The sequence below is a fragment of the Stenella coeruleoalba genome (assembly GCF_951394435.1).
Source record: "Stenella coeruleoalba genome assembly, contig: scaffold_60, whole genome shotgun sequence".
Taxonomy (NCBI): Eukaryota; Metazoa; Chordata; class Mammalia; order Artiodactyla; family Delphinidae; genus Stenella; species Stenella coeruleoalba.
The window spans coordinates 143,385-165,994 of NW_027646020.1; the positions used below are offsets into that span (position 1 = coordinate 143,385).

At 43.8% G+C, this 22,610-nt stretch overlaps 1 long non-coding RNA gene across 15 annotated transcripts in view; it reads right to left on the bottom strand.

The window, feature by feature from the left end:
* Window positions 1-22,610, bottom strand: part of LOC307181385 — a 420,414-nt gene that overhangs the window by 68,870 nt on the left and 328,934 nt on the right. For 12 of the 15 annotated variants that reach the window (XR_013826623.1, XR_013826624.1, XR_013826625.1 and 9 more), the window contains one exon: window positions 17,495-17,576. This is a non-coding gene — a long non-coding RNA (uncharacterized lncRNA). Of the gene's footprint in view, window positions 1-4,858; window positions 4,940-6,478; window positions 6,520-15,947; window positions 15,997-17,494; window positions 17,577-22,610 lie in introns of those variants that run through there. The other 3 variants (XR_013826635.1, XR_013826636.1, XR_013826637.1) reach the window with 3 other exon arrangements.

Consider the following 22,610-nt stretch of genomic DNA (forward strand, 5'->3'; position numbering starts at 1 on the left):
TCAAAAAGACACAGCCACCCCAAAGTTTGGAACGGCTCTGTTTACAAGAACCTCGTTTACAGTACAAGTTCAACATCGCAGAAAGTGAAAAATGGATAAAGAAGTTGTGGTATTCACTTACAATGCAGTATCACTCAGCAATGAAATCTATGTCATCAGGCCCGTAGCAGCACAATGAGTGGATTCAGGTATGATGATTCTAACTGAAATAAGTCACACAGAAAAAGAAACATCATAAGATATCAGTAATACACGGAATGTAAACTTGGCTACACAGGAACTGAATTACAGAACAGAACAGGTTCTCAAATTTAGAAAACCAACTTATGCTTGCTTAAGGGGAAAGGTGAGTTGGGGTGCTGCATAAAACCAGAGATTGAAATGAGCACAGATAAAGTTCCTTAAGCCAAATATGGAATAGACAAGAGCTACTCCTTGCTCAACGAAATGGACTCAAAACCCCATATTAAACGCCTAAGAATGTACCTGACTAGTAAGTATCTTAAAACCTATGGATTGCTATGTCTCCAAAAGAGAATCAAGCGTGTGTACAGGGGCATAAACGCAGCAGTGATAGGATTGGAGAGGTTCGGTGAACAAATGAAGACCCTTTGAAGTCATATTGCATGGTACCCATTCCACGGGTCTCAACTCTCCAGGTTTAAGGTATTCTTCCTTCAGCTAAAACATGCATGTGGAACCCAGAGTATGATCAACCATGTGAATTGGAGACGTGTTCAAATATGTCTCAGTTTTCCTTCCCTGGTACTCGGGTGCAACATTCCAGACGCTTTACTAACACTCTCCCCACTTGGAGAGTCAGTCCCTTTAACCTCCTGTTTGGCCCAGTTTGCAATTTCTGCGGAAGATGAACAGGAATAGTGAGAACCAATGAGAGGCTAGCTGGAGGTGTCTGGACGGGCAAATTTAACTCTCATTTCCCACCAGGAAGAGGAATTAACCAAAGGCTCAGAATGCCGGGCCAGAACCAGATTAGGGCCTGAAGCCATCCTGCGGTGTTGCGGCCAGGTCACAAGAAAGCGAGTTGAAGAAAGGAGCTCAGGGGCACTGTAATTCACAAACCTGCAGAGTTATAAATGACAGCTATCATCCAAAAATAGACTGAAGTAAGGCTGCCAAGAGGACTTGAAAGTGGGGCAGAATTGCAGGAAACCGATTTCAGGAGGTAGACTGGAATTGCATTGAAAGCATAGGAAAAGAGGCAGAACGTCCACAATGATGCACTTGGCCAAAAAGGGCGTATGCGTTTTTTCCTGAATATATTCAGGAAAAAACGCATACGCCCTTTTTGGCCAACCAAGCAAGCTTGCAAAGGAAATCTGCACTACAATGAAGTCTCACTTCCCCCTGGTCAAAAGGGCCATCTGAAAAAAGTGTAAAATCCAGAAAGGCAGGACATGCCATGGAGAACTGGGAGCCTTGTTATGCTGATGGGCGGGATGTAAATTGCCAACAGACACTCCTGAGAAGTGTATGGTGTTTCCTGAAACATCTAAAAAACAAAGCAACAGAGCCTAGGGCACTTCCACTTATGGTCCTATAGCTTAGGGAAATTAAAATCAAAAAGACACAGCCACCCCAAAGTTTGGAACGGCTCTGTTTACAAGAACCTCGTTTACAGTACAAGTTCAACATCGCAGAAAGTGAAAAATGGATAAAGAAGTTGTGGTATTCACTTACAATGCAGTATCACTCAGCAATGAAATCTATGTCCTCAGGCCCGTAGCAGCACAATGAGTGGATTCAGGTATGATGATTCTAACTGAAATAAGTCACACAGAAAAAGAAACATCATAAGATATCAGTAATACACGGAATGTAAACTTGGCTACACAGGAACTGAATTACAGAACAGAACAGGGTCTCAAATTCAGAAAACCAACTTATGCTTGCTTAAGGGGAAAGGTGAGTTGGGGTGCTGCATAAAACCAGAGATTGAAATGAGCACAGATAAAGTTCCTTAAGCCAAATATGGAATAGACAAGAGCTACTCCTTGCTCAACGAAATGGACTCAACACCGCATATTAAACGCCTAAGAATGTACCTGACTAGTAAGTATCTTAAAACCTATAGATTGCTATGTCTCCGAAAGAGAATCAAGCATGTGTACAGGGGCATAAACGCAGCAGTGATAGGATTGGAGAGGTTCGGTGAGCAAATGAAGACCCTTTGAAGTCATATTGCATGGTACCCATTCCACGGGTTTCAACTACCCAGGTTTTAGGTATTCTTCCTTCAGCTAAAACATGCATGTGGAACCCAGAGTATGATCAACCATGTGATCGGGAGACGTGTTCAAATATGTCTCAGTTTTCCTCCCCTGGTACTCAGGTGCAACATTCCAGACGCTTTACTAACACTCTCCCCACTTGGAGAGTCAGCGCCTTTAACCTCCTGTTTGGCCCAGTTTGCAATTTCTGCGGAAGATGAACAGGAATAGCGAGAACCAATGAGAGGCTAGCTGCAGGTGTCTGGACGGGCAAATTTAACACTCATTTCCCACCAGGAAGAGGAATTAACCAAAGGCTCAGCATGCAGGGCCGGAAACAGATTACGGCCTGAAGCCATCCTGCGGTGTTGCGGCCAGGTCACAAGAAAGCGAGTTGAAGAAAGGAGCTCAGGGACACTGTAATTCACAAACCTGCAGAGTTATAAATGACAGCTATCGTCCAAAAATAGACTGAAGTAAGGCTGCCAAGAGGACTTGAAAGCGGGGCAGAATTGCAGGAAACCGATTTCAGGAGGTAGACTGGAATTGCATTGAAAGCATAGGAAAAGAGGCAGAACGTCCACAATGATGCACTTGGCCAAAAAGGGCGTATGCGTTTTTTCCTGAATATATTCAGGAAAAAACGCATACGCCCTTTTTGGCCAACCAAGCAAGCTTGCAAAGGAAATCTGCACTACAATGAAGTCTCACTTCCCCCCGGTCAAAAGGGCCATCTGAAAAACGGGTAAAATCCAGAAAGGCAGGACAGGCCATGGAGAACTGGGAGCCTTGTTATGCTGAAGGGCGGGATGTAAATTGCCAACAAACACTCGGGAGAAGTGTATGGTGTTTCCTGAAACATCTAAAAAACAAAGCAAGAGAGCCTAGGGCTCTTCCACTTATGGTCCTATAGCTTAGGGAATTTAAAATCAAAAAGACACAGCCACCCCAAAGTTTCGAACGGCTCTGTTTACAAGAACCTCGTTTACAGTACAAGTTCAACATCGCAGAAAGTGAAAAATGGATAAAGAAGTTGTGGTATTTACTTACAAAGCAATATCACGCAGCAATGAAATCTGTGTCATCAGGCCCTTAGCAGCACAATGAGTGGATTCAGGTATGATGATTCTAACTGAAATAAGTCACACAGAAAAAGAAACATCATAAGATATCAGTAATACACGGAATGTAAACTTGGCTACACAGGAACTGAATTACAGAACAGAATAGGGTCTCAAACTTAGAAAACCAACTTATGCTTGCTTAAGGGGAAAGGTGAGTTGGGGTGCTGCATAAAACCAGAGATTGAAATGAGCACAGATAAAGTTCCTTAAGCCAAATATGGAATAGACAAGAGCTACTCCTTGCTCAAAGAAATGGACTCAACACCGCATATTAAACGCCTAAGAATGTACCTGACTAGTAAGTATCTTAAAACCTAGGGATTGCTATCTCTCCGAAAGAGAATCAAGCATGTGTACAGGGGCATAAACGCAGCAGTGATAGGATTGGAGATGTTCAGTGAGCAAATGAAGACCCTTTGAAGTCATATTGCATGGTACCCATTACACGGGTCTCAACTCTCCAGGTTTAAGGTATTCTTCCTTCAGCTAAAACATGCATGTGGAACCCAGAGTATGATCAACCATGTGAACGGGAGACGTGTTCAAATATGTCTCAGTTTTCCACCCCTGGTACTCGGGTGCAACATTCCAGACGCTTTACTAACACTCTCCCGACTTGGAGAGTCAGTGCCTTTAACCTCCTGTTTGGCCCAGTTTGCAATTTCTGCGGAAGATGAACAGGAATAGCGAGAACCAATGAGAGGCTAGCTGGAGGTGTCTGGACGGGCAAATTTAACTCTCATTTCCCACCAGGAAGAGGAATTAACCAAAGGCTCAGAATGCCGGGCCGGAACCAGATTAGGGCCTGAAGCCATCCTGCGGTGTTGCGGCCAGGTCACAAGAAAGCGAGTTGAAGAAAGGAGCTCAGGGGCACTGTAATTCACAAACCTGCAGAGTTATAAATGACAGCTATCGTCCAGAAATAGACTGAAGTAAGGCTGCCAAGAGGACTTGAAAGCGGGGCAGAATTGCAGGAAACCGATTTCAGGAGGTAGACTGGAATTGCATTGAAAGCATAGGAAAAGAGGCAGAACGTCCACAATGATGCACTTGGCCAAAAAGGGCGTATGCGTTTTTTCCTGAATATATTCAGGAAAAAACGCATACGCCCTTTTTGGCCAACCAAGCAAGCTTGCAAAGGAAATCTGCACTACAATGAAGTCTCACTTCCCCCCGGTCAAAAGGGCCATCTGAAAAAAGGGTAAAATCCAGAAAGGCAGGACAGGCCATGGAGAACTGGGAGCCTTGTTATGCTGAAGGGCGGGATGTAAATTGCCAACAAACACTCGGGAGAAGTGTATGGTGTTTCCTGAAACATCTAAAAAACAAAGCAAGAGAGCCTAGGGCTCTTCCACTTATGGTCCTATAGCTTAGGGAATTTAAAATCAAAAAGACACAGCCACCCCAAAGTTTCGAACGGCTCTGTTTACAAGAACCTCGTTTACAGTACAAGTTCAACATCGCAGAAAGTGAAAAATGGATAAAGAAGTTGTGGTATTTACTTACAAAACAATATCACGCAGCAATGAAATCTGTGTCATCAGGCCCTTAGCAGCACAATGAGTGGATTCAGGTATGATGAATCTAACTGAAATAAGTCACACAGAAAAAGAAACATCATAAGATATCAGTAATACACGGAATGTAAACTTGGCTACACAGGAACTGAATTACAGAACAGAACAGGGTCTCAAACTTAGAAAACCAACTTATGCTTGCTTAAGGGGAAAGGTGAGTTGGGGTGCTGCATAAAACCAGAGATTGAAATGAGCACAGATAAAGTTCCTTAAGCCAAATATGGAATAGACAAGAGCTACTCCTTGCTCAAAGAAATGGACTCAACACCGCATATTAAACGCCTAAGAATGTACCTGACTAGTAAGTATCTTAAAACCTAGGGATTGCTATCTCTCCGAAAGAGAATCAAGCATGTGTACAGGGGCATAAACGCAGCAGTGATAGGATTGGAGATGTTCAGTGAGCAAATGAAGACCCTTTGAAGTCATATTGCATGGTACCCATTACACGGGTCTCAACTCTCCAGGTTTAAGGTATTCTTCCTTCAGCTAAAACATGCATGTGGAACCCAGAGTATGATCAACCATGTGAACGGGAGACGTGTTCAAATATGTCTCAGTTTTCCTCCCCTGGTACTCGGGTGCAACATTCCAGACGCTTTACTAACACTCTCCCGACTTGGAGAGTCAGTCCCTTTAACCTCCTGTTTGGCCCAGTTTGCAATTTCTGCGGAAGATGAACAGGAATACCGAGAACCAATGAGAGGCTAGCTGGAGGTGTCTGGACGGGCAAATTTAACTCTCATTTCCCACCAGGAAGAGGAATTAACCAAAGGCTCAGAATGCCGGGCCGGAACCAGATTAGGGCCTGAAGCCATCCTGCGGTGTTGCGGCCAGGTCACAAGAAAGCGAGTTGAAGAAAGGAGCTCAGGGGCACTGTAATTCACAAACCTGCAGAGTTATAAATGACAGCTATCGTCCAGAAATAGACTGAAGTAAGGCTGCCAAGAGGACTTGAAAGCGGGGCAGAATTGCAGGAAACCGATTTCAGGAGGTAGACTGGAATTGCATTGAAAGCATAGGAAAAGAGGCAGAACGTCCACAATGATGCACTTGGCCAAAAAGGGCGTATGCGTTTTTTCCTGAATATATTCAGGAAAAAACGCATACGCCCTTTTTGGCCAACCACGCAAGCTTGCAAAGGAAATCTGCACTACAATGAAGTCTCACTTCCCCCTGGTCAAAAGGGCCATCTGAAAAAAGTGTAAAATCCAGAAAGGCAGGACAGGCCATGGAGAACTGGGAGCCTTGTTATGCTGATGGGCGGGATGTAAATTGCCAACAGACACTTGGGAGAAGTGTATGGTGTTTCCTGAAACATCTAAAAAACAAAGCAACAGAGCCTAGGGCACTTCCACTTATGGTCCTATAGCTTAGGGAAATTAAAATCAAAAAGACACAGCCACCCCAAAGTTTGGAACGGCTCTGTTTACAAGAACCTCGTTTACAGTACAAGTTCAACATCGCAGAAAGTGAAAAATGGATAAAGAAGTTGTGGTATTCACTTACAATGCAGTATCACTCAGCAATGAAATCTATGTCATCAGGCCCGTAGCAGCACAATGAGTGGATTCAGGTATGATGATTCTAACTGAAATAAGTCACACAGAAAAAGAAACATCATAAGATATCAGTAATACACGGAATGGAAACTTGGCTACACAGGAACTGAATTACAGAACAGAACAGGGTCTCAAATTTAGAAAACCAAGTTATGCTTGCTTAAGGGTAAAGGTGAGTTGGGGTGCTGCATAAAACCAGAGATTGAAATGAGCACAGATAAAGTTCCTTAAGCCAAATATGGAATAGACAAGAGCTACTCCTTGCTCAACGAAATGGACTCAACACCGCATATTAAACGCCTAAGAATGTACCTGACTAGTAAGTATCTTAAAACCTATGGATTGCTATGTCTCCGAAAGAGAATCAAGCATGTGTACAGGGGCATAAACGCAGCAGTGATAGGATTGGAGAGGTTCGGTGAGCAAATGAAGACCCTTTGAAGTCATATTGCATGGTACCCATTCCACGGGTTTCAACTACCCAGGTTTTAGGTATTCTTCCTTCAGCTAAAACATGCATGTGGAACCCAGAGTATGATCAACCATGTGATGGGGAGACGTGTTCAAATATGTCTCAGTTTTCCTCCCCTGGTACTCGGGTGCAACATTCCAGACGCTTTACTAACACTCTCCCGACTTGGAGAGTCAGCGCCTTTAACCTCCTGTTTGGCCCAGTTTGCAATTTCTGCGGAAGATGAACAGGAATAGCGAGAACCAATGAGAGGCTAGCTGGAGGTGTCTGGACGGGCAAATTTAACTCTCATTTCCCACCAGGAAGAGGAATTAACCAAAGGCTCAGCATGCCGGGTCGGAACCAGATTAGGGCCTGAAGCCATCCTGCGGTGTTGCGGCCAGGTCACAAGAAAGCGAGTTGAAGAAAGGAGCTCAGGGGCACTGTAATTCACAAACCTGCAGAGTTATAAATGACAGCTATCGTCCAAAAATAGACTGAAGTAAGGCTGCCAAGAGGACTTGAAAGCGGGGCAGAATTGCAGGAAACCGATTTCAGGAGGTAGACTGGAATTGCATTGAAAGCATAGGAAAAGAGGCAGAACGTCCACAATGATGCACTTGGCCAAAAAGGGCGTATGCGTTTTTTCTGAATATATTCAGGAAAAAACGCATACGCCCTTTTTGGCCAACCAAGCAAGCTTGCAAAGGAAATCTGCACTACAATGAAGTCTCACTTCCCCCCGGTCAAAAGGGCCATCTGAAAAAAGTGTAAAATCCAGAAAGGCAGGACAGGCCATGGAGAACTGGGAGCCTTGTTATGCTGATGGGCGGGATGTAAATTGCCAACAACCACTCGGGAGAAGTGTATGGTGTTTCCTGAAACATCTAAAAAACAAAGCAACAGAGCCTAGGGCATTTCCACTTATGGTCCTATAGCTTAGGGAATTTAAAATCAAAAAGACACAGCCACCCCAAAGTTTCGAATGGCTCTGTTTACAAGAACCTCGTTTACAGTACAAGTTCAACATCGCAGAAAGTGAAAAATGGATAAAGAAGTTGTGGTATTTACTTACAAAGCAATATCACTCAGCAATGAAATCTGTGTCATCAGGCCCTTAGCAGCACAATGAGTGGATTCAGGTATGATGATTCTAACTGAAATAAGTCACACAGAAAAAGAAACATCATAAGATATCAGTAATACACGGAATGTAAACTTGGCTACACAGGAACTGAATTACAGAACAGAACAGGGTCTCAAATTTAGAAAACCAACTTATGCTTGCTTAAGGGGAAAGGTGAGTTGGGGTGCTGCATAAAACCAGAGATTGAAATGAGCACAGATAAAGTTCCTTAAGCCAAATATGGAATAGACAAGAGCTACTCCTTGCTCAAAGAAATGGACTCAACACCGCATATTAAACGCCTAAGAATGTACCTGACTAGTAAGTATCTTAAAACCTAGGGATTGCTATGTCTCCGAAAGAGAATCAAGCATGTGTACAGGGGCATAAACGCAGCAGTGATAGGATTAGAGAGGTTCGGTGAGCAAATGAAGACCCTTTGAAGTCATATTGCATGGTACCCATTCCACGGGTTTCAACTCTCCAGGTTTAAGGTATTCTTCCTTCAGCTAAAACATGCATGTGGAACCCAGAGTATGATCAACCGTGAGATCGGGAGACGTGTTCAAATATGTCTCAGTTTTCCTCCCCTGGTACTCGGGTGCAACATTCCAGACGCTTTACTAACACTCTCCCCACTTGGAGAGTCAGCGCCTTTAACCTCCTGTTTGGCCCAGTTTGCAATTTCTGCAGAAGATGAACAGGAATAGCGAGAACCAATGAGAGACTAGCTGGAGGTGTCTGGACGGGCAAATTTAACTCTCATTTCCCACCAGGAAGAGGAAATAACCAGAGGCTCAGCATGCCGTGCCGGAACCAGATTAGGGCCTGAAGCCATCCTGCGGTGTTGCGGCCAGCTCAAAAGAAAGCGACTTGAAGAAAGGAGCTCAGGGGCACTGTAATTCACAAACCTGCAGAGTTATAAATGACAGCTATCGTCCAAAAATAGACTGAAGTAAGGCTGCCAAGAGGACTTGAAAGCGGGGCAGAATTGCAGGAAACCGATTTCAGGAGGTAGACTGGAATTGCATTGAAAGCATAGGAAAAGAGGCAGAACGTCCACAATGATGCACTTGGCCAAAAAGGGCGTATGCGTTTTTTCCTGAATATATTCAGGAAAAAACGCATACGCCCTTTATGGCCAACCAAGCAAGCTTACAAAGGAAATCTGCACTACAATGAAGTCTCACTTCCCCCCGGTCAAAAGGGCCATCTGAAAAAAGTGTAAAATCCAGAAAGGCAGGACAGGCCATGGAGAACTGGGAGTCTTGTTATGCTGATGGGCGGGATGTAAATTGCCAACAACCACTCGGGAGAAGTGTATGGTGTTTCCTGAAACATCTAAAAAACAAAGCAACAGAACCTAGGACACTTCCACTTATGGTCCTATAGCTTAGGGAAATTAAAATCAAAAAGACACAGCCACCCCAAAGTTTGGAACGGCTCTGTTTACAATAACCTCGTTTACAGTACAAGTTCAACATCGCAGAAAGTGAAAAATGGATAAAGAAGTTGTGGTATTCACTTACAAAGCAATATCACTCAGCAATGAAATCTATGTCATCAGGCCCTTAGCAGCACAATGAGTGGATTCAGGTATGATGATTCTAACTGAAATAAGTCACACAGAAAAAGAAACATCATAAGATATCAGTAATACACGGAATGGAAACTTGGCTACACAGGAACTGAATTACAGAACAGAACAGGGTCTCTAATTTAGAAAACCAACTTATGCTTGCTTAAGGGGAAAGGTGAGTTGGGGTGCTGCATAAAACCAGAGATTGAAATGAGCACAGATAAAGTTCCTTAAGCCAAATATGGAATAGACAAGAGCTACTCCTTGCTCAACGAAATGGACTCAACACCGCATATTAAACGCCTAAGAATGTACCTGACTAGTAAGTATCTTAAAACCTGTGGATTGCTATGTCTCCGAAAGAGAATCAAGCATGTGTACAGGGGCATAAACGCAGCAGTGATAGGATTGGAGAGGTTCGGTGAGCAAATAAAGACCCTTTGAAGTCATATTGCATGGTACCCATTCCACGGGTTTCACCTACCCAGGTTTAAGGTATTCTTCCTTCAGCTAAAACATGCATGTGGAACCTAGAGTATGATCAACCATGTGATCGGGAGACGTGTTCAAATATGTCTCAGTTTTCGTACCCTGGTACTCGGGTGCAACATTCCAGACGCTTTACTAACACTCTCCCGACTTGGAGAGTCAGTCCCTTTAACCTCCTATTTGGCCCAGTTTGCAATTTCTGCGGAAGATGAACAGGAATAGCGAGAACCAATGAGAGACTAGCTGGAGGTGTCTGGACGGGCAAATTTAACTCTCATTTCCCACCAGGAAGAGGAAATAACCAAAGGCTCAGCGTGCCGTACCGGAATCAGATTAGGGCCTGAAGCCATCCTGCGGTGTTGCGGCCAGCTCAAAAGAAAGCGAGTTGAAGAAAGGAGCTCAGGGGCACTGTAATTCACAAACCTGCAGAGTTATAAATGACAGCTATCGTCCAAAAATAGACTGAAGTAAGGCTGCCAAGAGGACTTGAAAGCAGGGCAGAATTGCAGGAAACCGATTTCAGGAGGTAGACTGGAATTGCATTGAAAGCATAGGAAAAGAGGCAGAACGTCCACAATGATGCACTTGGCCAAAAAGGGCGTATGCGTTTTTTCCTGAATATATTCAGGAAAAAACGCATACGCCCTTTTTGGCCAACCAAGCAAGGTTGCAAAGGAAATCTGCACTACAATGAAGTCTCACTTCCCCCCGGTCAAAAGGGCCATCTGAAAAAAGTGTAAAATCCAGAAAGGCAGGACAGGCCATGGAGAACTGGGAGCCTTCTTATGTTGATGGGCGGGATGTAAATTGCCAACAACCACTCGGGAGAAGTGTATGGTGTTTCCTGAAACATCTAAAAAACAAAGCAACAGAGCCTAGGGCACTGCCACTTATGGTCCTATAGCTTAGGGAAATTAAAATCAAAAAGACACAGCCACCCCAAAGTTTGGATCGGCTCTGTTTACAAGAACCTCGTTTACAGTACAAGTTCAACATCGCAGAAAGTGAAAAATGGATAAAGAAGTTGTGGTATTTACTTACAAAGCAATATCACTCAGCAATGAAATCTGTGTCATCAGGCCCTTAGCAGCACAATGAGTGGATTCAGGTATGATGATTCTAACTGAAATAAGTCACACAGAAAAAGAAACATCATAAGATATCAGTAATACACAGAATGGAAACTTGGCTACACAGGAACTGAATTACAGAACAGAACAGGGTCTCAAATTTAGAAAACCAACTTATGCTTGCTTAAGGGTAAAGGAGAGTTGGGGTGCTGCATAAAACCAGAGATTGAAATGAGCACAGATAAAGTTCCTTAAGCCAAATATGGAATAGACAAGAGCTACTCCTTGCTCAACGAAATGGACTCAACACCCCATATTAAATGCCTAAGAATGTACCTGACTAGTAAGTATCTTAAAACCTATGGATTGCTATGTCTCCGAAAGAGAATCAAGCATGTGTACAGGGGCATAAACGCAGCAGTGATAGGATTGGAGAGGTTCGGTGAGCATATGAAGACCCTTTGAAGTCATATTTCATGGTACCCATTCCACGGGTCTCAACTCTCCAGGTTTAAGGTATTCTTCCTTCAGCTAAAACATGCATGTGGAACCCAGAGTATGACCAACCATGTGAACGGGAGACGTGTTCAAATATATCTCAGTTTTCCTCCCCTGGTACTCGGGTGCAACATTCCAGACGCTTTACTAACACTCTCCCGACTTGGAGAGTCAGTCCCTTTAACCTCCTGTTTGGCCCAGTTTGCAATTTCTGCGGAAGATGAACAGGAATACCGAGAACCAATGAGAGGCTAGCTGGAGGTGTCTGGACGGGCAAATTTAACTCTCATTTCCCACCAGGAAGAGGAAATAACCAGAGGCTCAGCATGCCGTGCCGGAACCAGATTAGGGCCTGAAGCCATCCTGCGGTGTTGCGGCCAGCTCAAAAGAAAGCGACTTGAAGAAAGGAGCTCAGGGGCACTGTAATTCACAAACCTGCAGAGTTATAAATGACAGCTATCGTCCAAAAATAGACTGAAGTAAGGCTGCCAAGAGGACTTGAAAGCGGGGCAGAATTGCAGGAAACCGATTTCAGGAGGTAGACTGGAATTGCATTGAAAGCATAGGAAAAGAGGCAGAACGTCCACAATGATGCACTTGGCCAAAAAGGGCGTATGCGTTTTTTCCTGAATATATTCAGGAAAAAACGCATACGCCCTTTATGGCCAACCAAGCAAGCTTACAAAGGAAATCTGCACTACAATGAAGTCTCACTTCCCCCCGGTCAAAAGGGCCATCTGAAAAAAGTGTAAAATCCAGAAAGGCAGGACAGGCCATGGAGAACTGGGAGTCTTGTTATGCTGATGGGCGGGATGTAAATTGCCAACAACCACTCGGGAGAAGTGTATGGTGTTTCCTGAAACATCTAAAAAACAAAGCAACAGAACCTAGGACACTTCCACTTATGGTCCTATAGCTTAGGGAAATTAAAATCAAAAAGACACAGCCACCCCAAAGTTTGGAACGGCTCTGTTTACAATAACCTCGTTTACAGTACAAGTTCAACATCGCAGAAAGTGAAAAATGGATAAAGAAGTTGTGGTATTCACTTACAAAGCAATATCACTCAGCAATGAAATCTATGTCATCAGGCCCTTAGCAGCACAATGAGTGGATTCAGGTATGATGATTCTAACTGAAATAAGTCACACAGAAAAAGAAACATCATAAGATATCAGTAATACACGGAATGGAAACTTGGCTACACAGGAACTGAATTACAGAACAGAACAGGGTCTCTAATTTAGAAAACCAACTTATGCTTGCTTAAGGGGAAAGGTGAGTTGGGGTGCTGCATAAAACCAGAGATTGAAATGAGCACAGATAAAGTTCCTTAAGCCAAATATGGAATAGACAAGAGCTACTCCTTGCTCAACGAAATGGACTCAACACCGCATATTAAACGCCTAAGAATGTACCTGACTAGTAAGTATCTTAAAACCTGTGGATTGCTATGTCTCCGAAAGAGAATCAAGCATGTGTACAGGGGCATAAACGCAGCAGTGATAGGATTGGAGAGGTTCGGTGAGCAAATAAAGACCCTTTGAAGTCATATTGCATGGTACCCATTCCACGGGTTTCACCTACCCAGGTTTAAGGTATTCTTCCTTCAGCTAAAACATGCATGTGGAACCTAGAGTATGATCAACCATGTGATCGGGAGACGTGTTCAAATATGTCTCAGTTTTCGTACCCTGGTACTCGGGTGCAACATTCCAGACGCTTTACTAACACTCTCCCGACTTGGAGAGTCAGTCCCTTTAACCTCCTATTTGGCCCAGTTTGCAATTTCTGCGGAAGATGAACAGGAATAGCGAGAACCAATGAGAGACTAGCTGGAGGTGTCTGGACGGGCAAATTTAACTCTCATTTCCCACCAGGAAGAGGAAATAACCAAAGGCTCAGCGTGCCGTACCGGAATCAGATTAGGGCCTGAAGCCATCCTGCGGTGTTGCGGCCAGCTCAAAAGAAAGCGAGTTGAAGAAAGGAGCTCAGGGGCACTGTAATTCACAAACCTGCAGAGTTATAAATGACAGCTATCGTCCAAAAATAGACTGAAGTAAGGCTGCCAAGAGGACTTGAAAGCAGGGCAGAATTGCAGGAAACCGATTTCAGGAGGTAGACTGGAATTGCATTGAAAGCATAGGAAAAGAGGCAGAACGTCCACAATGATGCACTTGGCCAAAAAGGGCGTATGCGTTTTTTCCTGAATATATTCAGGAAAAAACGCATACGCCCTTTTTGGCCAACCAAGCAAGGTTGCAAAGGAAATCTGCACTACAATGAAGTCTCACTTCCCCCCGGTCAAAAGGGCCATCTGAAAAAAGTGTAAAATCCAGAAAGGCAGGACAGGCCATGGAGAACTGGGAGCCTTCTTATGTTGATGGGCGGGATGTAAATTGCCAACAACCACTCGGGAGAAGTGTATGGTGTTTCCTGAAACATCTAAAAAACAAAGCAACAGAGCCTAGGGCACTGCCACTTATGGTCCTATAGCTTAGGGAAATTAAAATCAAAAAGACACAGCCACCCCAAAGTTTGGATCGGCTCTGTTTACAAGAACCTCGTTTACAGTACAAGTTCAACATCGCAGAAAGTGAAAAATGGATAAAGAAGTTGTGGTATTTACTTACAAAGCAATATCACTCAGCAATGAAATCTGTGTCATCAGGCCCTTAGCAGCACAATGAGTGGATTCAGGTATGATGATTCTAACTGAAATAAGTCACACAGAAAAAGAAACATCATAAGATATCAGTAATACACAGAATGGAAACTTGGCTACACAGGAACTGAATTACAGAACAGAACAGGGTCTCAAATTTAGAAAACCAACTTATGCTTGCTTAAGGGTAAAGGAGAGTTGGGGTGCTGCATAAAACCAGAGATTGAAATGAGCACAGATAAAGTTCCTTAAGCCAAATATGGAATAGACAAGAGCTACTCCTTGCTCAACGAAATGGACTCAACACCCCATATTAAATGCCTAAGAATGTACCTGACTAGTAAGTATCTTAAAACCTATGGATTGCTATGTCTCCGAAAGAGAATCAAGCATGTGTACAGGGGCATAAACGCAGCAGTGATAGGATTGGAGAGGTTCGGTGAGCATATGAAGACCCTTTGAAGTCATATTTCATGGTACCCATTCCACGGGTCTCAACTCTCCAGGTTTAAGGTATTCTTCCTTCAGCTAAAACATGCATGTGGAACCCAGAGTATGACCAACCATGTGAACGGGAGACGTGTTCAAATATATCTCAGTTTTCCTCCCCTGGTACTCGGGTGCAACATTCCAGACGCTTTACTAACACTCTCCCGACTTGGAGAGTCAGTCCCTTTAACCTCCTGTTTGGCCCAGTTTGCAATTTCTGCGGAAGATGAACAGGAATAGCGAGAACCAATGAGAGGCTAGCTGGAGGTGTCTGGACGGGCAAATTTAACTCTCATTTCCCACCAGGAAGAGGAATTAACCAAAGGCTCAGCATGCCGGGCCGGAACCAGATTAGGGCCTGAAGCCATCCTGCGGTGTTGCGGCCAGCTCACAAGAAAGCGAGTTGAAGAAAGGAGCTCAGGGGCACTGTAATTCACAAACCTGCAGAGTTATAAATGACAGCTATCGTCCAAAAATAGACTGAAGTAAGGCTGCCAAGAGGACTTGAAAGCGGGGCAGAATTGCAGGAAACCGATTTCAGGAGGTAGACTGGAATTGCATTGAAAGCATAGGAAAAGAGGCAGAACGTCCACAATGATGCACTTGGCCAAAAAGGGCATATGCGTTTTTTCCTGAATATATTCAGGAAAAAACGCATACGCCCTTTTTGGCCAACCAAGCAAGCTTCCAAAGGAAATCTGCACTACAATGAAGTCTCACTTCCCCCCGGTCAAAAGGCCATCTGAAAAAAGTGTAAAATCCAGAAAGGCAACAGGCCATTGAGAACTGGGAGCCTTGTTATGCTGATGGGCGGGATGTAAATTGCCAAAAGACACTCAGGAGAAGTGTATGGTGTTTCCTGAAACATCTTAAAAACAAAGCAACAGAGCCTAGGGCACTTCCAACTTATGGTCCTATAGCTTAGGGAAATTAAAATCAAAAAGACACAGCCACCCCAAAGTTTGGAACGGCTCTGTTTACAAGAACCTCGTTTACAGTACAAGTTCAACATCGCAGAAAGTGAAAAATGGATAAAGAAGTTGTGGTATTTACTTACAAAGCAATATCACTCAGCAATGAAATCTATGTCATCAGGCCCTTAGCAGCACAATGAGTGGATTCAGGTACGATGATTCTAACTGAAATAAGTCACACAGAAAAAGAAACATCATAAGATATCACTAATACACGGAATGTAAACTTGGCTACACAGGAACTGCATTCCAAAACAGAACTGGGTCTCAAATTTAGAAAACCAACTTATGCTTGCTTAAGGGGAAAGGTGAGTTGGGGTGCTGCATAAAACCAGAGATTGAAATGAGCACAGATAAAGTTCCTTAAGCCAAATATGGAATAAACAAGAGCTACTCCTTGCTCAACGAAATGGACTCAACACCGCATATTAAACGCCTAAGAATGTACCTGACTAGTAAGTATATTAAAACCTATGGATTGCTATGTCTCCAAAAGAGAATCAAGCATGTGTACAGGGGCATAAACGCAGCAGTGATAGGATTGGAGAGGTTCGGTGAGCAAATGAAGACCCTTTGAAGTCATATTGCATGGTACCCATTCCACGGGTTTCAACTACCCAGGTTTAAGGTATTCTTCCTTCAGCTAAAACATGCATGTGGAACCTAGAGTATGATCAACCATGTGATCGGGAGACATGTTCAAATATGTCTCAGTTTTCGTACCCTGGTACTCGGGTGCAATATTCCAGACGCTTTACCAACACTCTCCCGACTTGGAGAGTCAGTCCCTTTAACCTCCTGTTTGGCCCAGTTTGCAATTTCTGCGGAAGATGAACAGGAATAGCGACAACCAATGAGAGACTAGCTGGAGGTGTCTGGACGGGCACATTTAACTCTCATTTCCCACCAGGAAGAGGAATTAACCAAAGGCTCAGCGTGCCGTGCCGGAACCAGATTAGGGCCTGAAGCCATCATGCGGTGTTGCGGCCAGCTCACAAGAAAGCAAGTTGAAGAAAGGAGCTCAGGGGCACTGTAATTCACAAACCTGCAGAGTTATAAATGACAGCTATCGTCCAAAAATAGACTGAAGTAAGGCTGCCAAGAGGACTTGAAAACGGGGCAGAATTGCAGGAAACCGATTTCAGGAGGTAGACTGGAATTGCATTGAAAGCATAGGAAAAGAGGCAGAACGTCCACAATGATGCACTTGGCCAAAAAGGGCGTATGCGTTTTTTCCTGAATATATTCAGGAAAAAACGCATACGCCCTTTTTTGCCATCCAAGCAAGCTTGCAAAGGAAATCTGCACTACAATGAAGTCTCACTTCCCCCCGGTCAAAAGGGCCATCTGAAAAAAGTGTAAAATCCAGAAAGGCAGGACAGGCCATGGAGAACTGGGAGCCTTGTTATGCTGATGGGCGGGATGTAAATTGCCAACAACCACTCGGGAGAAGTGTATGGTGTTTCCTGAAACATCTAAAAAACAAAGCAACAGAGCCTAGGGCACTTCCACTTATGGTCCTATAGCTTAGGGAATTTAAAATCAAAAAGACACAGCCACCCCAAAGTTTGGAACAGCTCTGTTTACAAGAACCTCTTTTACAGTACAAGTTCAACATCGCAGAAAGTGAAAAATGGATAAAGAAGTTGTGGTATTTACTTAAAAAGCAATATCACTCAGCAATGAAATCTGTGTCATCAGGCCCTTAGCAGCACAATGAGTGGATTCAGGTATGATGATTCTAACTGAAATAAGTCACACAGAAAAAGAAACATCATAAGATATCAGTAATACACGGAATGTAAACTTGGCTACACAGGAACTGAATTACAGAACAGAACAGGGTCTCAAATTTCGAAAACCAACTTATGCTTGCTTAAGGGGAAAGGTGAGTTGGGGTGCTGCATAAAACCAGAGATTGAAATGAGCACAGATAAAGTTCCTTAAGCCAAATATGGAATAGACAAGAGCTACTCCTTGCTCAACGAAATGGACTCAACACCGCATATTAAACGCCTAAGAATGTACCTGACTAGTAAGTATCTTAAAACCTATGGATTGCTATGTCTCCGAAAGAGAATCAAGCATGTGTACAGGGGCAGAAACGCAGCAGTGATAGGATTGGAGAGGTTCGGTGAGCAAATGAAGACCCTTTGAAGTCATATTGCATGGTACCCATTCCACGGGTTTCAACTACCCAGGTTTTAGGTATTCTTCATTCAGCTAAAACATGCATGTGGAACCCAAGTATTATCAACCATGTGAACGGGAGACGAGTTCAAATATGTCTCAGTTTTCCTCCCCTGGTACTCGGGTGCAACATTCCAGACGCTTTACTAACACTCTCCCCACTTGGAGAGTCAGCGCCTTTAACCTCCTGTTTGGCCCAGTTTGCAATTTCTGCGGAAGATGAACAGGAATAGCGAGAACCAATGAGAGGCTAGCTGGAGGTGTCTGGACGGGCAAATTTAACTCTCATTTCCCACCAGGAAGAGGAATTAACCAAAGGCTCAGCGTGCCGTGCCGGAACCAGATTAGGGCCTGAAGCCATCCTGCGGTGTTGCGGCCAGCTCAAAAGAAAGCGAGTTGAAGAAAGGAGCTCAGGGGCACTGTAATTCACAAACCTGCAGAGTTATAAATGACAGCTATCGTCCAAAAATAGAGTGAAGTAAGGCTGCCAAGAGGACTTGAAAGCGGGGCAGAATTGCAGGAAACCGATTTCAGGAGGTAGACTGGAATTGCATTGAAAGCATAGGAAAAGAGGCCGAACGTCCACAATGATGCACTTGGCCAAAAAGGGCGTATGCGTTTTTTCCTGAATATATTCAGGAAAAAACGCATACGCCCTTTTTGGCCAACCAAGCAAGCTTGCAAAGGAAATCTGCACTACAATGAAGTCTCACTTCCCCCCGGTCAAAAGGGCCATCTGAAAAAAGTGTAAAATCCAGAAAGGCAGGACAGGCCATGGAGAACTGGGAGCCTTGTTATGCTGATGGGCGGGATGTAAATTGCCAACAACCACTCGGGAGAAGTGTATGGTGTTTCCTGAAACATCTAAAAAACAAAGCAACAGAGCCTAGGGCACTTCCACTTATGGTCCTATAGCTTAGGGAAATTAAAATCAAAAAGACACAGCCACCCCAAAGTTTCGAACGGCTCTGTTTACAAGAACCTCGTTTACAGTACAAGTTCAACATCGCAGAAAGTGAAAAATGGATAAAGAAGTTGTGGTATTCACTTACAAAGCAATATCACTCAGCAATGAAATCTATGTCATCAGGCCCTTAGCAGCACAATGAGTGGATTCAGGTATGATGATTCTAACTGAAATAAGTCACACAGAAAAAGAAACATCATAAGATATCAGTAATACACGGAATGGAAACTTGGCTACACAGGAACTGAATTACAGAACAGAACAGGGTCTCAAATTTAGAAAACCAACTTATGCTTGCTTAAGGGGAAAGGTGAATTGGGGTGCTGCATAAAACCAGAGATTGAAATGAGCACAGATAAAGTTCCTTAAGCCAAATATGGAATAGACAAGAGCTACTCCTTGCTCAACGAAATGGACTCAACACCGCATATTAAACGCCTAAGAATGTACCTGACTAGTAAGTATCTTAAAACCTATGGATTGCCATGTCTCCGAAAGAGAATCAAGCATGTGTACAGGGGCATAAACGCAGCAGTGATAGGATTGGAGAGGTTCGGTGAGCAAATGAAGACCCTTTGAAATCATACTGCATGGTACCCTTTACACGGGTTTCAACTACCCAGGTTTTAGGTATTCTTCCTTCAACTAAAACATGCATGTGGAACCTAGAGTATGATCAACCATGTGATCGGGAGACCTGTTCAAATATGTCTCAGTTTTCGTACCCTGGTACTCGGGTACAATATTCCAGACGCTTTACTAACACTCTCCCCACTTGGAGAGTCAGCGCCTTTAACCTCCTGTTTGGCCCAGTTTGCAATTTCTGCGGAAGATGAACAGGAATAGCGAGAACCAATGAGAGGCTAGCTGGAGATGTCTGGACGGGCAAATTTAACTCTCATTTCCCACCAGGAAGAGGAAATAACCAAAGGCTCAGCGTGCCGTACCGGAACCAGATTAGGGCCTGAAGCCATCCTGCGGTGTTGCGGCCAGCTCAAAAGAAAGCGAGTTGAAGAAAGGAGCTCAGGGGCACTGTAATTCACAAACCTGCAGAGTTATAAATGACAGCTATCGTCCAAAAATATACTGAAGTAAGGCTGCCAAGAGGACTTGAAAGCGGGGCAGAATTGCAGGAAACTGATTTCAGGAGGTAGACTGGAATTGCATTGAAAGCATAGGAAAAGAGGCAGAACGTCCACAATGATGCACTTGGCCAAAAAGGGCGTATGCGTTTTTTCCTGAATATATTCAGGAAAAAACGCATACGCCCTTTTTGGCCAACCAAGCAAGCTTGCAAAGGAAATCTGCACTACAATGAAGTCTCACTTCCCCCCGGTCAAAAGGGCCATCTGAAAAAAGTGTAAAATCCAGAAAGGCAGGACAGGCCATGGAGAACTGGGAGCCTTGTTATGCTGATGGGCGGGATGTAAATTGCCAACAACCACTCGGGAGAAGTGTATGGTGTTTCCTGAAACATCTAAAAAACAAAGCAACAGAGCCTAGGGCACTTCCACTTATGGTCCTATAGCTTAGGGAAATTAAAATCAAAAAGACACAGCCACCCCAAAGTTTGGAACGGCTCTGTTTACAAGAACCTCGTTTACAGTACAAGTTCAACATCGCAGAAAGTGAAAAATGGATAAAGAAGTTGTGGTATTCACTTACAAAGCAATATCACTCAGCAATGAAATCTATGTCATCAGACCCTTAGCAGCACAATGAGTGGATTCAGGTATGATGATTCTAACTGAAATAAGTCACACAGAAAAAGAAACATCATAAGATATCAGTAATACACGGAATGGAAACTTGGCTACACAGGAACTGAATTACAGAACAGAACAGGGTCTCAAATTTAGAAAACCAACTTATGCTTGCTTAAGGGGAAAGGTGAATTGGGGTGCTGCATAAAACCAGAGATTGAAATGAGCACAGATAAAGTTCCTTAAGCCAAATATGGAATAGACAAGAGCTACTCCTTGCTCAACGAAATGGACTCAACACCGCATATTAAACGCCTAAGAATGTACCTGACTAGTAAGTATCTTAAAACCTATGGATTGCCATGTCTCCGAAAGAGAATCAAGCATGTGTACAGGGGCATAAACGCAGCAGTGATAGGATTGGAGAGGTTCGGTGAGCAAATGAAGACCCTTTGAAATCATACTGCATGGTACCCATTACACGGGTCTTAACTCTCCAGGTTTAAGGTATTCTTCCTTCAGCTAAAACATGCATGTGGAACCCAGAGTATGATCAACCATGTGAACGGGAGACGTGTTCAAATATGTCTCAGTTTTCCTCCCCTTGTACTCGGGTGCAACATTCCAGACGCTTTAGTAACACTCTCCCGACTTGGAGAGTCAGTCCCTTTAACCTCCTGTTTGGCCCAGTTTGCAATTTCTGCGGAAGATGAACAGGAATAGCGAGAACCAATGAGAGATTACCTGTAGGAGTCTGGACGGGCAAATTTAACTCTCATTTCCCACCAGGAAGAGGAATTAACCAAAGGCTCAGCGTGCCGTGCCGGAACCAGGTTAGGGCCTGAAGCCATCCTGCGGTGTTGCGGCCAGGTCACAAGAAAGCGAGTTGAAGAAAGGAGCTCAGGGGCACTGTAATTCACAAACCTGCAGAGTTATAAATGACAGCTATCGTCCAAAAATAGACTGAAGTAAGGCTGCCAAGAGGACTTGAAAGCGGGGCAGAATTGCAGGAAACCGATTTCAGGAGGTAGACTGGAATTGCATTGAAAGCATAGGAAAAGAGGCAGAACGTCCACAATGATGCACTTGGCCAAAAAGGGCGTATGCGTTTTTTCCTGAATATATTCAGGAAAAAACGCATACGCCCTTTTTGGCCAACCAAGCAAGCTTGCAAAGGAAATCTGCACTACAATGAAGTCTCACTTCCCCCCGGTCAAAAGGGCCATCTGAAAAAAGTGTAAAATCCAGAAAGGCAGGACAGGCCATGGAGAACTGGGAGCCTTGTTATGCTGATGGGCGGGATGTAAATTGCCAACAACCACTCGGGAGAAGTGTATGGTGTTTCCTGAAACATCTAAAAAACAAAGCAACAGAGCCTAGGGCACTTCCACTTATGGTCCTATAGCTTAGGGAAATTAAAATCAAAAAGACACAGCCACCCCAAAGTTTGGAACGGCTCTGTTTACAAGAACCTCGTTTACAGTACAAGTTCAACATCGCAGAAAGTGAAAAATGGATAAAGAAGTTGTGGTATTCACTTACAAAGCAATATCACTCAGCAATGAAATCTATGTCATCAGACCCTTAGCAGCACAATGAGTGGATTCAGGTATGATGATTCTAACTGAAATAAGTCACACAGAAAAAGAAACATCATAAGATATCAGTAATACACGGAATGGAAACTTGGCTACACAGGAACTGAATTACAGAACAGAACAGGGTCTCAAATTTAGAAAACCAACTTATGCTTGCTTAAGGGGAAAGGTGAATTGGGGTGCTGCATAAAACCAGAGATTGAAATGAGCACAGATAAAGTTCCTTAAGCCAAATATGGAATAGACAAGAGCTACTCCTTGCTCAACGAAATGGACTCAACACCGCATATTAAACGCCTAAGAATGTACCTGACTAG